Here is a 12,671-nt window from a genome sequence, read left to right as displayed (position 1 = left end):
GAGGTGGTGGTGGTGGTGGTTGTACTAGTAGTAGTGGTGGTGGTGGTGGTGGTGGTTGTACTAGTAGTGGTGGTGGTGGTGGTGGTGGTTGTACTAGTAGTAGTGGAGGTGGTGGTGGTGGTGGTTGTACTAGTAGTAGTGGTGGTGGTGGTGGTGGTGGTTGTACTAGTAGTAGTGGTGGTGGTGGTGGTGGTGGTTGTACTAGTAGTAGTGGTGGTGGTGGTGGTTGTACTAGTAGTAGTGGAGGTGGTGGTGGTGGTGGTTGTACTAGTAGTAGTGGTGGTGGTGGTGGTGGTTGTACTAGTAGTAGTGGTGGTGGTGGTGGTTGTACTAGTAGTAGTGGTGGTGGTGGTGGTGGTTGTACTAGTAGTAGTGGAGGTGGTGGTGGTGGTTGTACTAGTAGTAGTGGAGGTGGTGGTGGTGGTGGTTGTACTAGTAGTAGTGGTGGTGGTGGTGGTTGTACTAGTAGTAGTGGAGGTGGTGGTGGTGGTGGTTGTACTAGTAGTAGTGGAGGTGGTGGTGGTGGTGGTTGTACTAGTAGTAGTGGTGGTGGTGGTGGTGGTTGTACTAGTAGTAGTGGTGGTGGTGGTGGTGGTTGTACTAGTAGTAGTGGAGGTGGTGGTGGTGGTTGTACTAGTAGTAGTAGTGGAGGTGGTGGTGGTGGTGGTTGTACTAGTAGTAGTGGTGGTGGTGGTGGTGGTGGTTGTACTAGTAGTGGTGGTGGTGGTGGTGGTGGTTGTACTAGTAGTGGTGGAGGTGGTGGTGGTTGTACTAGTAGTAGTGGTGGTGGTGGTGGTGGTGGTTGTACTAGTAGTAGTGGTGGTGGTGGTGGTTGTACTAGTAGTAGTGGTGGTGGTGGTGGTTGTACTAGTAGTAGTGGTGGTGGTGGTGGTGGTGGTTGTACTAGTAGTAGTGGAGGTGGTGGTGGTGGTGGTTGTACTAGTAGTAGTGGTGGTGGTGGTGGTGGTGGTGGTTGTACTAGTAGTAGTGGTGGTGGTGGTGGTGGTGGTTGTACTAGTAGTAGTGGTGGAGGTGGTGGTGGTGGTGGTTGTACTAGTAGTAGTGGAGGTGGTGGTGGTGGTGGTGGTTGTACTAGTAGTAGTGGAGGTGGTGGTGGTGGTGGTTGTACTAGTAGTGGTGGTGGTGGTGGTGGTGGTGGTTGTACTAGTAGTAGTGGAGGTGGTGGTGGTGGTTGTACTAGTAGTAGTGGAGGTGGTGGTGGTGGTGGTTGTACTAGTAGTAGTGGTGGTGGTGGTGGTGGTGGTTGTACTAGTAGTAGTGGTGGTGGTGGTGGTGGTGGTGGTGGTTGTACTAGTAGTAGTGGAGGTGGTGGTGGTGGTGGTGGTTGTACTAGTAGTAGTGGTGGTGGTGGTGGTGGTGGTTGTACTAGTAGTAGTGGTGGTGGTGGTGGTGGTTGTACTAGTAGTAGTGGTGGTGGTGGTGGTGGTGGTGGTTGTACTAGTAGTAGTGGTGGTGGTGGTGGTGGTGGTTGTACTAGTAGTGGTGGTGGTGGTGGTGGTGGTTGTACTAGTAGTAGTGGTGGTGGTGGTGGTGGTGGTGGTGGTTGTACTAGTAGTAGTGGTGGTGGTGGTGGTGGTGGTGGTTGTACTAGTAGTAGTGGTGGTGGTGGTGGTGGTGGTGGTGGTGGTTGTACTAGTAGTAGTGGTGGTGGTGGTGGTGGTGGTTGTACTAGTAGTAGTGGTGGTGGTGGTGGTGGTTGTACTAGTAGTAGTGGAGGTGGTGGTGGTGGTGGTTGTACTAGTAGTAGTGGTGGTGGTGGTGGTGGTGGTGGTTGTACTAGTAGTAGTGGTGGTGGTGGTGGTGGTGGTGGTTGTACTAGTAGTAGTGGTGGTGGTGGTGGTGGTGGTTGTACTAGTAGTAGTGGAGGTGGTGGTGGTGGTGGTTGTACTAGTAGTAGTGGTGGTGGTGGTGGTGGTGGTTGTACTAGTAGTAGTGGAGGTGGTGGTGGTGGTGGTTGTACTAGTAGTGGTGGTGGTGGTGGTGGTGGTGGTTGTACTAGTAGTGGTGGTGGTGGTGGTGGTTGTGCTAGCAGTGGTTGAGGCGATGGGGAGAAGACTGTCCCTCTCTAGAGCTATATTTCATGCTGTCTTTTGAGCTTTCTTTGCTGCTTTCCCCTGCCAGCTCTTCCTTGGGGGACTTGAAGGCTTTGTCTCCTCTTGCTCGCGTCAGCAGAGGTGGAGGAGGAGGTGGAGATCGGAATCATGCACCACCAGTGTCTCCATCATGGTCGTGGTGGTAGAGGTAGTGGTGGGTGACATGGATTGAGGTCCCCCAGTTCTCATGTCCCTCCTCCCCTGTGACTGGCCAGGGGGGTGGGGGGGTCTCCAGGGTGTGGGCAGAGAAGACGCAGGCAGAGGGAGAAGATGGATCGCCTCATGGCCTTGGTGGAGCAATCCGAGCGTCTGCCGTCAACACGGAGGAGGCTGGCGGAGTCCCCCGCACCCCTGATGGTGCTGGTGGCCTATGGCGAGCACCGTCTTTGTCAGTCACCCAACGGGACATCATTTAGTATAGAGATGTATCGGATGTCGAATTTCAGACATCCGCGGATGCGGATGTATATGCGGATGTCATTTTGCGGATGCAAATGTGAATGCGGATATCAGTCTCTACTAAAATGCGGATGCAAATGCGGATGCGGATATCAAAATAAGACATCCTCGCGGATGCGGATGCGGATGTTTTTACGTCAAATGTTCTCACCAAGAGGACCCCCCCCAAATAAAAAGCCTGTTTCAGTGTCAGACCATGCAGACAGGAGAAGTAACATAAAAACAAGGTGGGAGAACCAAAATACTGCCAAATGAGTTCGAATGGTGTCTTAATAGTTGATACTTCTCTCTTTGAAAGTATTTAAGTCATAGGAAGACGTAAATACAGACGCAGGAAGGGAGTTCCAGAGTAGACTAGTGGAAGTAAAGTGGAAGTACTTTTTGTTACAATAAAGTTTTATGACGAGTTTCAGCCACACATTTTGTGCGTTACCAGGATGCGGGACGTTGGCCCAACTCGTCGTGCATCCCACCGACCACTTTCCCCAACCTCCACCCTTTTGAAAGTGGTTAACTATAAATCTATAACCAACTGATTGAACTGATACTATAAACACATATTTATTACTTAATATTTAAAGTTCAAGATGGGCAAGTTTCGTTTAAAAAACAGTAGCTTATCTACCTTTTCTGGCAAAAGCCGATTGCGCTTAGCGTCATATATCAAGCCAGCACTACTAAACAGCTGCTCACTAGCAACGCTACTTGGTGGACAGGAGAGATACTGGCAAGCTACCTTTGCCAAATCAGGGTAGACTGTCTTCATTGTCTTCCACCATTGCAAACTATCTTGACTTGTTCCACTTATTCTTTTCTCTCTGTGATATTTCTCAATATCTTTCATGAGTAAAGTTACTACAGATGAATTTTCTGCTTCATCATCACTGCTGGAGGCAAGAATAGAGGTCATTGCTTCATCTAATGTTCCACAGGTGGTAGGTGTTTCACTCATATCATCTCTTCTTCGTTTCCTTCTTGGTTCTCCATCTTCCTCTTCTAGAATAGTCGTCTGACGAAGCTCCTCACATACTCTGGCAAGTGATGATTTTACTTGTTCAGTGACGTGAGATGAAGAAAAAAAATTACTCTTGTATCTTGGGTCAATATATGTTGCAATTCTATAAAGATCTTCATTTTCAATCCAAGAAAATCTTTTCTCAACATCAGCTTGCATTGCTTCTTTCATGAAGTTTACTGCCTGTGTTGCTTGTCTGTCTTCATTTAACTCAATCACTGATCCTGAGCCTGGTTCATCTTCAGAGCTTGTATCTGAAGTATGAGTTTCTTCAACAGGGTTAGAAACTACTGATGTGGTATGCTGAAGAGTGTGTTTTAAGGACTTTACAAGTGGAATCACTTCAGCTGCTGTTGATGTGGAGTCACTAAGTTTTTTTGTGATATCTTCATAAGGTTGTAAGGCTTGTACACATTTATGCATAATCAAGCACTCAGTATTGCTGAGCTGTTTGATTTTGGAGTTGGTAGCAGCATACACACACACAGATTCCTTTATTTCTAGTGTTCTTCTTAGCATGTGTAAGGTGCTATTCCATCTTGTGGGTGTATCATGAATAACAGAGAGTTTAGGTACTTGCAGCCTGTCCTGAATCATCTTGTGCCATAGTTGAGTGATGAAAGTGCGTAGCAATACTACGAGTTTTTTTTATCATGTTTTCTATATCACAATGTGATGATAACCCAGTTTTAGCAATCAGCTGTATTTTATGCACAGTACAATCCAAATTATTTACACCTGAGAGCAACAGAGCTTTTTTCATATTTGCTCCAGCATCACGCAGAACACAGTGCACATTTGTACGAGATATGTCCCACTTCATCAGCATATCATCAAACATTTTGGAAATATACTCTCCTGTATGTCGTTCTTCCAGTGGTTCAGCACCTAGCACAAAGTTTGTTCTTTCAAATTCCTTATTTATGGTATGTGCAGTTAAACTCAGCAATGAGACACCTGCTGAGGTATCTGACCACACATCAGTTGTGAAGGAAATTTTGTTGTCTTGCTTCACTTCATCAATTATTTCTTTTATTGTCTTGAAAACAGACTCATACATATCACTACATATCATTGATGAATAGAAATTTCGCTGCTTTAGACTGTATAGTGGAGCAGCTTCAGTCATCAGTCTCATGAATCCTATGTCCTCAACATGACTGAAAGGCAAATCATCCATGACTAACATTTCTGCAATGCATTTATCCAGTTTCTTTGCCTTAGGGTTAGAAGCATCCCATAATTTTGCACTCTGAAAATACTCAGCAACATTCCTTTGCTTAGCATCTGTCTTTGCTTTTTGGAAAGGTGTTTTTTCTATATTTATTTTTTCTTCCAACTTCTTTGTCTCTTTTGCCATTAACTCTTCAAACTGTTCTTTATGCAGTGATTTCAAGTGGTTTTTCAAAAATGTAGTTCCACGTCCCTTTCGTGAATAATCTTTCTTGCACAACAGACACTGTGCTAGGTCACTTGACTTGCTCATAAAATATTTCCACACTTCACTGCTATGTGACGCCATTTTTCAGCTGCTGTAGCAGTCAGCACAGAACAATAAGGCTTTGTAAACTTGATTATAATATCCTTTTAAACCATCACTGGCAAAATGTATTATCAGCGAGGAGCAAAGCAAGGAAGGAGCAGTACTTCTTCCTTCGAAGGCAAACTCTTACCAAACTGATGACCTAGCTGCCAGTGTACTGTGTAGGACTTATGCTCAGAATGCCAGTTTACAACTTATGGATCAGTATTATAAATTTTCGAGATGCTTAGCAAATGTGAAAAGAAAATTACTTTATTCTAATGTTTCATTGCATTAAATTCTAGTAAGAAATACATCGAAAAGCCCTCTATAACAGTAATAATGATAATAATAATAAAACAATAGCTAATATTACCCTTCCACTGTGAAAATCTTTTCATCGGCAGCTCACTGTATCAGGGGAAACAGGCGACAACAGGAAAACTCGTGCGATAAGAAGAGCTCAGCGCTGCCGGTTCATATTTTTTTAATATTATTATTTGTATAATTATGGAAACATTCGCATTAAAAGTATTTAAGGAAGAAGCACTGAATTCTACCGTGTGAAGTGGGAATATAGTCTAAGACTGCAATGTACGACATTACTCACCCACACGACACACACATTACAGTCTCTCTCTCTCTCTCTCTCTCTCTCTCTCTCTCTCTCTCTCTCTCTCTCTCTCTCTCTCTCTCTCTCTCTCTCTCTCTCCAGCAGTAAGGCATCGGGGTGAAGGTGACAAGCAAGGGTGATAAACCTCCTCTCTATCTCCCTCTTCACCCTCCTCACACACACACACACACACACACACACACACACACACACACACAGTGACTCACTCATCTGTCGTTACTAAGTATCTAACATTCCACCATTCACAGCTTGCAGTTTATTTACTATGTATTTGTACTTCATAGTCACTAAGTAAAATTCGCCCCCTCCTCCTGACCTTCCCCTAAATTCTAGACACATTACGTTGTGTAAGTTTGAAAGGAAATGAGTCCGTGATATTATTTGCTTTAGTTTTACTAGATAATTAATTCATTAGACACACATCAATAAATTTACTCCACATTTCTAAGCTCTGTCTGAACTCTAAGTCTGTAAGCACCAGGCAGTACTCCTCTACTCTGCTAGTCTGTAACTGCGTGTCTATATATTACTCTATAATCTATTGGTTGTGCAATACACAAAACACATCCACATCCACACATCCTCTGTAGAGTGCGGATACGGATGCGGATGCGGATGTATATTTCACCACAAATACGGATGCGGATGCGGAGGCGGATGTTCAGTTTATCACAATTACGGATGCGGATGCGGATGCGGATGTGAAAAAATATGCGGATGTTCCGCGGATGCGGATGCGGATGCGGATATCCGATACATCTCTAATTTAGTACTCACTGTTTGGTGCAGCAAGAGGGGGCGGCTGAGCGTTGTCGAAGAACAGGGGAAAAATGTCTAGAAGACTGTGTCAACCACTCAGGTGGAGAATTTTAGTTTTTGAGGCACTGAAGGACACCAAGTTCCCTGTGCCCCATTCAAAAATGACAGCAGCGCCAGAGGCTAGGCGTTCCGCAGCGTCCAGCCCCGAGCTGTGTAATTTTCCGCACCCGCCACAGGCGGCAGGCTTACCTCATGCATCGAGGAAAATGGCTGTTTGGTCAGGCCCATCGGCAGAACCGGGTCGAGACTGCCAAATACTGCCCTCCACCACCACATACAGCAGCACAACAAAACACCACATACAGCAGCACCGCAGCACAACACAACACCACATACAGCAGCACTGCAGCACAACACAACACCACATACAGCAGCACTGCAGCACAACACAACACCACATACAGCAGCACTGCAGCACAACACAACACCACATACAGCAGCACTGCAGCACAACACAACACCACAAACAGCAGCACCGCAGCACAACACAACACCACATACAGAAGCACCGCAGCACAACACAACACCACATACAGCAGCACTGCAGCACAACACAACACCACAAACAGCAGCACCGCAGCACAACACAACACCACATACAGCAGCACTGCAGCACAACACAACACCACATACAGCAGCACCGCAGCACAACACAACACCACATACAGCAGCACTGCAGCACAACACAACACCACATACAGCAGCACTGCAGCACAACACAACAGCTCAGGGGAAGTGGATCTTCATGTGTTGGGCAATATCTGCCTTCACCTTGAAATGCTTCCCACAAACATCACACTTGAACTCTCTCAGGCCAGAGTGTCTGAAGATGTGCCTGTTCAATTCAGACATAGAACTGAACCTCTTGCCACACTCTTGGCATTCATGAGGTCTTTCACCAGTGTGTGTAAGGGTGTGTGTGTTGAGGTGACTCTTAACACTGAACTTTTTGCCTCACACATGGCATTCATGAGGTCTTTCACTTTACTTTGGTTTAATATATTATTAACTTTGTATCAGGGGTGCAATGGGCCCCAGCCTGGGGTCTATAGTTGCTCCCTTATACTTCATTGGCCTTGTATCCGAGGGCTCTTTTTTTTAGTATGCTCACCGTTCCCTTGATGGCAGCAATCTGTACCTCGTGCATACTGGGGCAGCTTGGTATTGCCTGGAGGTACCGTTTCAGGTTTTTCTTGATGAGCCCTGTTGCCCCCACCACCACAGGTATTATTTCTATTTCCTTCAGTGCCCACGTACTATTCAGGTCATTCTTTAGGTCTTGGTATTTAGTTATTTCGTGCCTCTCAGCTCTATTGAGGCCAAAGTCATTGGGCACTGTTACATCTATAATCTTTGCTGTTTTTTCTTCTTTGTTCCAGATCACGATGTCAGGTTTTATAGCACCTCCTTCTATATATCTTCCTGTTGGAATTTCCTCGTCGTAGAAGATGGTAATGGTCCCATTGGAGGTGATTGGATCTGGTTCGTGCTCCCATACTTTTTCTTTTACTTTAATTTTGTATTCTTTACATGTTTTTGGCGGGCTGTGTAGTGACCATCTGCGAGGAGGGTCTGGCAAGCCGAGACCAGATGGCTAACACTTTCAACCTCTGCATGGCAAAACCTACACTTGTCGTTCCCTGATATGCCCGCCATTTTTTTAAGCCGTTTGTTAGGAGGCCTTGGTCTTGTGCTCCCATTATTAGTCTTTCTCCATCATATCCTAGATCTCCATTCCTTATCCATCTGAGTGACTCTTCTTTGTCAATGTAGTTTTTTTCCAGTTCTTCTTGGAATCGTCCTGCCCTTTTATGTTCTTTCCACCTTTTCACTCTGAGTTTCTCCTCCCTTTGGCTGAACTTCTGCCTGGTCTTCCTGGCTAACTTTGTTGCTGGGGTCTGTTCATTGCCCTCTGTGTCTTCTAGTAGATCTTCCGCGAAGTTCTTAGCCTGTTTTGTTATTGATGCTAGTTGACTCAGGGCCTCGTTGTGATGTTGGGCAACCTTTTTGATGTTTTCTTCCTCAGAGCTTCTCAAGTACTCCCCTATACTTACTATTGCTGCTCTGTAGGCCTGTTTGATCTCAATTAGGCCTAGTCCACCTTCTCTGCGAGGGAGATACATTCTGTCCATACACTGGTGTCTGTATGTGACTTTATTCAGGGCGAGAATCTTCTTGGTCTTAATATCCATCCTGTCTAACTCACCCTGTGGCCAATCTACTATGCCAAAGCCATAAGTCACCACTGGTATTGCCAGCTGGTTTATTGCAGTGATCTTGTTCTTTGGTGTTAACTCTGACTTACAGATCTTCTTTAAGCGGCTGAGGTACTCTTTCTTTATTTTTTCTCTCATTTTCTTGTGTTCTATGCCACTGTTTTCTTCTATTCCTAAATACTTATATGCAGACTCCTCTGCAAGATCTTCAATAAACTTTCCTTCCTCTACCTCTATGCATTCTGATGTTACTTTCTTCCCTTTCTTCATTGTGCTCTTGGCACATTTGTCCAGTCCAAATTCCATGCAGATGTCACTTGAGAATCTGTGGACTGTCCGCACTAGTTCTTCTAATTTTCCTTCCGAGTCTGCATATAGTTTCAGATCGTCCAAGAAGAGCAGGTGGTTTACTCCTTTGTTCTCTTTTCTGCTCCTGCCTATGCTTAGGTCATAACCGGTGTTGAGGTCGTTCAGGATCTTACTAAGCGGGTCAGGCAGAAGAGAAGCGGTGAGAGGCTGTCACCCTGGAATATTCCTCTTTGGATCTTTATGTCTGGCATTACTATCTGGCCCTCAGAGTGGTTAAGACAGATGGTGGTCTTCCACTAAACCATCTGGGCTGCCAAGAAGGATCTTATTTCCTCATTGATGTTGTATAGTTCCAGACATTTGAGTATCCAGGTGTGCGGCACGCTGTCAAATGCCTTTTTATAATCTATCCAGGCCATATTGAGGTTCCTTCTTCTTTTCTTGCAATCTTCTAGTATTGTTTTGTTTATTAGCAGTTGATCTTTAGTGCCAAGTTTGTTTCTTATGCATCCCTTTTGTTCTTTTTCCATGTATTTGCCTTGATCTAGGTGTTCGTAGATTTCATCTGCTATGACTCCTGTAAGCCACTTCTAGGTTGTTGGCAGGCAGCAGATGGGCCTATATTTGTTAGGGAGCTGTGTCTCAGGGCTCTTAGGGAGGAGTATGGTGTTCCCTGTCATGAGCCATTCTGGCGACTCTTCTTCTCCTCGTACTATTCTTGAGAAGGCTTGCGCATAGTTGTAGTGTAGCGCTGTGGTCTTTTTCAGCCAGAAGTTTGGGATCTTGTCTGCCCCTGGCGTCTTAAAATTGCAATATTCGTTTACTTTCTTTGTTATCTTTTCTGTGGTGAACCTTATTGGTGGCATTTGCTGCTTCTGGCTGTTCTTCTGCCTGATGTTGTCAGTCCATATGCTCTCCTGGTGTTGTCTGGGATCTTCAAACAATGGCTTCCAGAAACTCTTCAGGTCTTCCTCGCTCGGACCTCAACTGTATCTTTTGCAATGTTTCTGTACACTATCTTTGGATTTTCAGCAAACTGCCTGTTTATATGTTTTGCATTTATTTTCTATTGTTTGTTTCTTATTTTTGCTGCTAGGGCCTTTACTTTACTTTGATGTTCTGATAGTTTTCCACTCATCCGCTCATCATCTATTCTGTATTTTCATTTTATTTTCCTTATTTTCTGAAGCAGATTCTGTGAGTGGTTTTGGTCCTGCATATAGTTGGTCATTTGCGAGATCTCAGCCCTGAGCTGGTTTATTTGATCATGTAGTTTCTTTTTCCATATCGGCTCTATATATCTTTTCTTTGGCTTGATTCCTCTCTTCTCTTTATAGCCTGGCACGATCTTGTTCTGGATGTACCATGCCACGCCATAGTTGGTGTGATTGATGTCAGTCAGACTTAATCCTGCTGGGACCAGTCTGGCAAGCCCATTGTTGACTCTTCACCAGTGCTTTGAACTCTTTATTTTCTTTAAGTTTGATCAGCTTGGGGCGTTCTTCCATTGGTATTGTTTTAGTTTATTTTATTTTATTGGCCAGTTCCTCTTCCAGTTCCCGCTGTTCTGGGTCAGGCTCTATTTGGGTGTTATTTAGCCGCCTGGGTGGAGTGTGGCGTCCATTCCTTCTCTCAGGGCTGCCTGAGTCTTCTGTGCCCAAGCTGGGGCTTGAAGAGGGGGAGCCCAGGGGTTCTGGTGATGTCCTCCTGGCTGGTCTTTCCTGATGTCTCCTTTCGTGTCTCGTTTGCCTTGGGGGTGTTGTGCTCTGCGGTTCTGGCGGTGCTGGTCTTTGCCGGATATGAGCTGTTGTTGCCACACTGTTGTCCCTTGGCAGTCCCATAGGCTCCTCAATGGGGCATTTGTTGTTTCTTACCATGATCTTAACTTCCTCCCTCGTCTTTTCAATTTCCTCTTCTGTGAAATGCTTGTGGGCAAGGAAATTGGATTTCTGGGTGGTCAGCTTCACTCTTGGTATGTTAATTTTATTTGGGCAGTGGTGGTGGAACATTCTCTGCCATTCCTGACATCTCTCTCTGTCTCGTGTACTTTTCTTTGGCATATTCCATTGCCCATATCAGTACCCACTCTTCCTCTCTGTTCCAACTGCTTTGTCTATATTCCTGTTGTTTACCTGCTTCACTGTTTTCATAGTCATTTTTTGCTTCTAACTCGGCTTCTTTTTTATATTTTCACCAGTGTGTGTAAGAGTGTGTCTGTTGAGGTAACTCTTATCACTGAACTTTTTGCCACACTCTTGGCATTCATGTGGTCTTTCACCAGTGTGTGTCTGTTGAGACTGAACTTTTTGCCACAATCACGGCATTCATGAGGTCTTTCACCAGTGTGTGTAAGGGTGTGTCTGTTGAGGTCACTCTTCTACTAAACTTTTTGCCACACTCATGGCATTCATGAAGTTGGAGCCCCCATGGAACGGGTGGCAGTGGATATAGCAGGACCCTTGCCTCTGACGACGAACGGAAATAGGTACATCTGCGTCACAATGGATTACTTCACCAAGTGGCCGGAAGCCTACGCCATCCCTGACCAGGAAGCCACTACCATCGCTAAGGTATTGGTGGAGGAGTTCTTCTGTCGCTTCGGTGTGCCTAACGAGCTCCATTCCGACCAGGGAAGGAATTTTGAGTCAACAATCCTTGCTGAGTGCTGCATGCTCCTGGGTATCAAGAAGACCCGGACCACCCCTCTGCACCCACAGTCAGATGGAATGGTGGAGAGGTTTAATTGGACGTTGGGCCAGGAGTTGGCCAAGCAGTGCAACAATGATCAGTCTTCATGGGATCAGAAGCTGCCTGCGCTTCTCATGGCCTACAGGTCTGCCGCCCACGAGACTAAGGGGTATTCACCGACAAAGCTGATGTTTGGACGTGAGCTGCGATTGCCGGTGGACCTACTGACAGGAAGGCCTCCAGGGGAAAGCCTTCCAAGGGACGCCTCCAGTTTTGCCCGTCACCTAGAGGAACAGCTGGAAGAGGTGCACCATCAAGTCCGTGGTGCCTTGAAGTTCTCCGGGGAGGCCATGAAGCGCGGTTACAATATGAGGGCAAGCCACGTTGACTTCAAGGAAGGAGACCAAGTCTGGCTTTACAACCCGCAGAGGAAGAAAGGACAGTCTCCGAAGTTACAGAGCCCCCTGGGAAGGCCCTTACACTGTGCTAGAACGCCTCTCCGACGTGACTTACCGAATCCGGAGAACGGAAAGGACGAAGCCGAAAGTTGTCCACGTCAACCGCCTATGGAGGTACCACGGTCCGGGAAACTACACCTGGAACAACTACAGACACCCAGCAGCCGACGAAAACGCAAGGGACGTCCAGGACCGAGAGGAGGTCGACGACGACGTAGGTCTTCTGGACCTTTCAGCCGAGGGAGATAACCTCCCGGCTTCGGCAGATGTTCCAGGGACACCCCAAGAAGCGGACGACGACGAGGCACACCAGGAGACAGACGCGCAGGAGGCACCGAGCAGAAGACAGAGACAACGCAGGCGTCCACAACGATACGACGATTATTATGTTTTTTATTAATTCTCTTATGTTTGTATATAGTTAAGTGTGTGATCGG

This window comes from Eriocheir sinensis, unplaced genomic scaffold (genome assembly GCF_024679095.1).
Source record: "Eriocheir sinensis breed Jianghai 21 unplaced genomic scaffold, ASM2467909v1 Scaffold7, whole genome shotgun sequence".
Taxonomy (NCBI): domain Eukaryota; kingdom Metazoa; phylum Arthropoda; class Malacostraca; order Decapoda; family Varunidae; genus Eriocheir; species Eriocheir sinensis.
Note: the sequence above shows the minus strand (reverse complement) of the source record.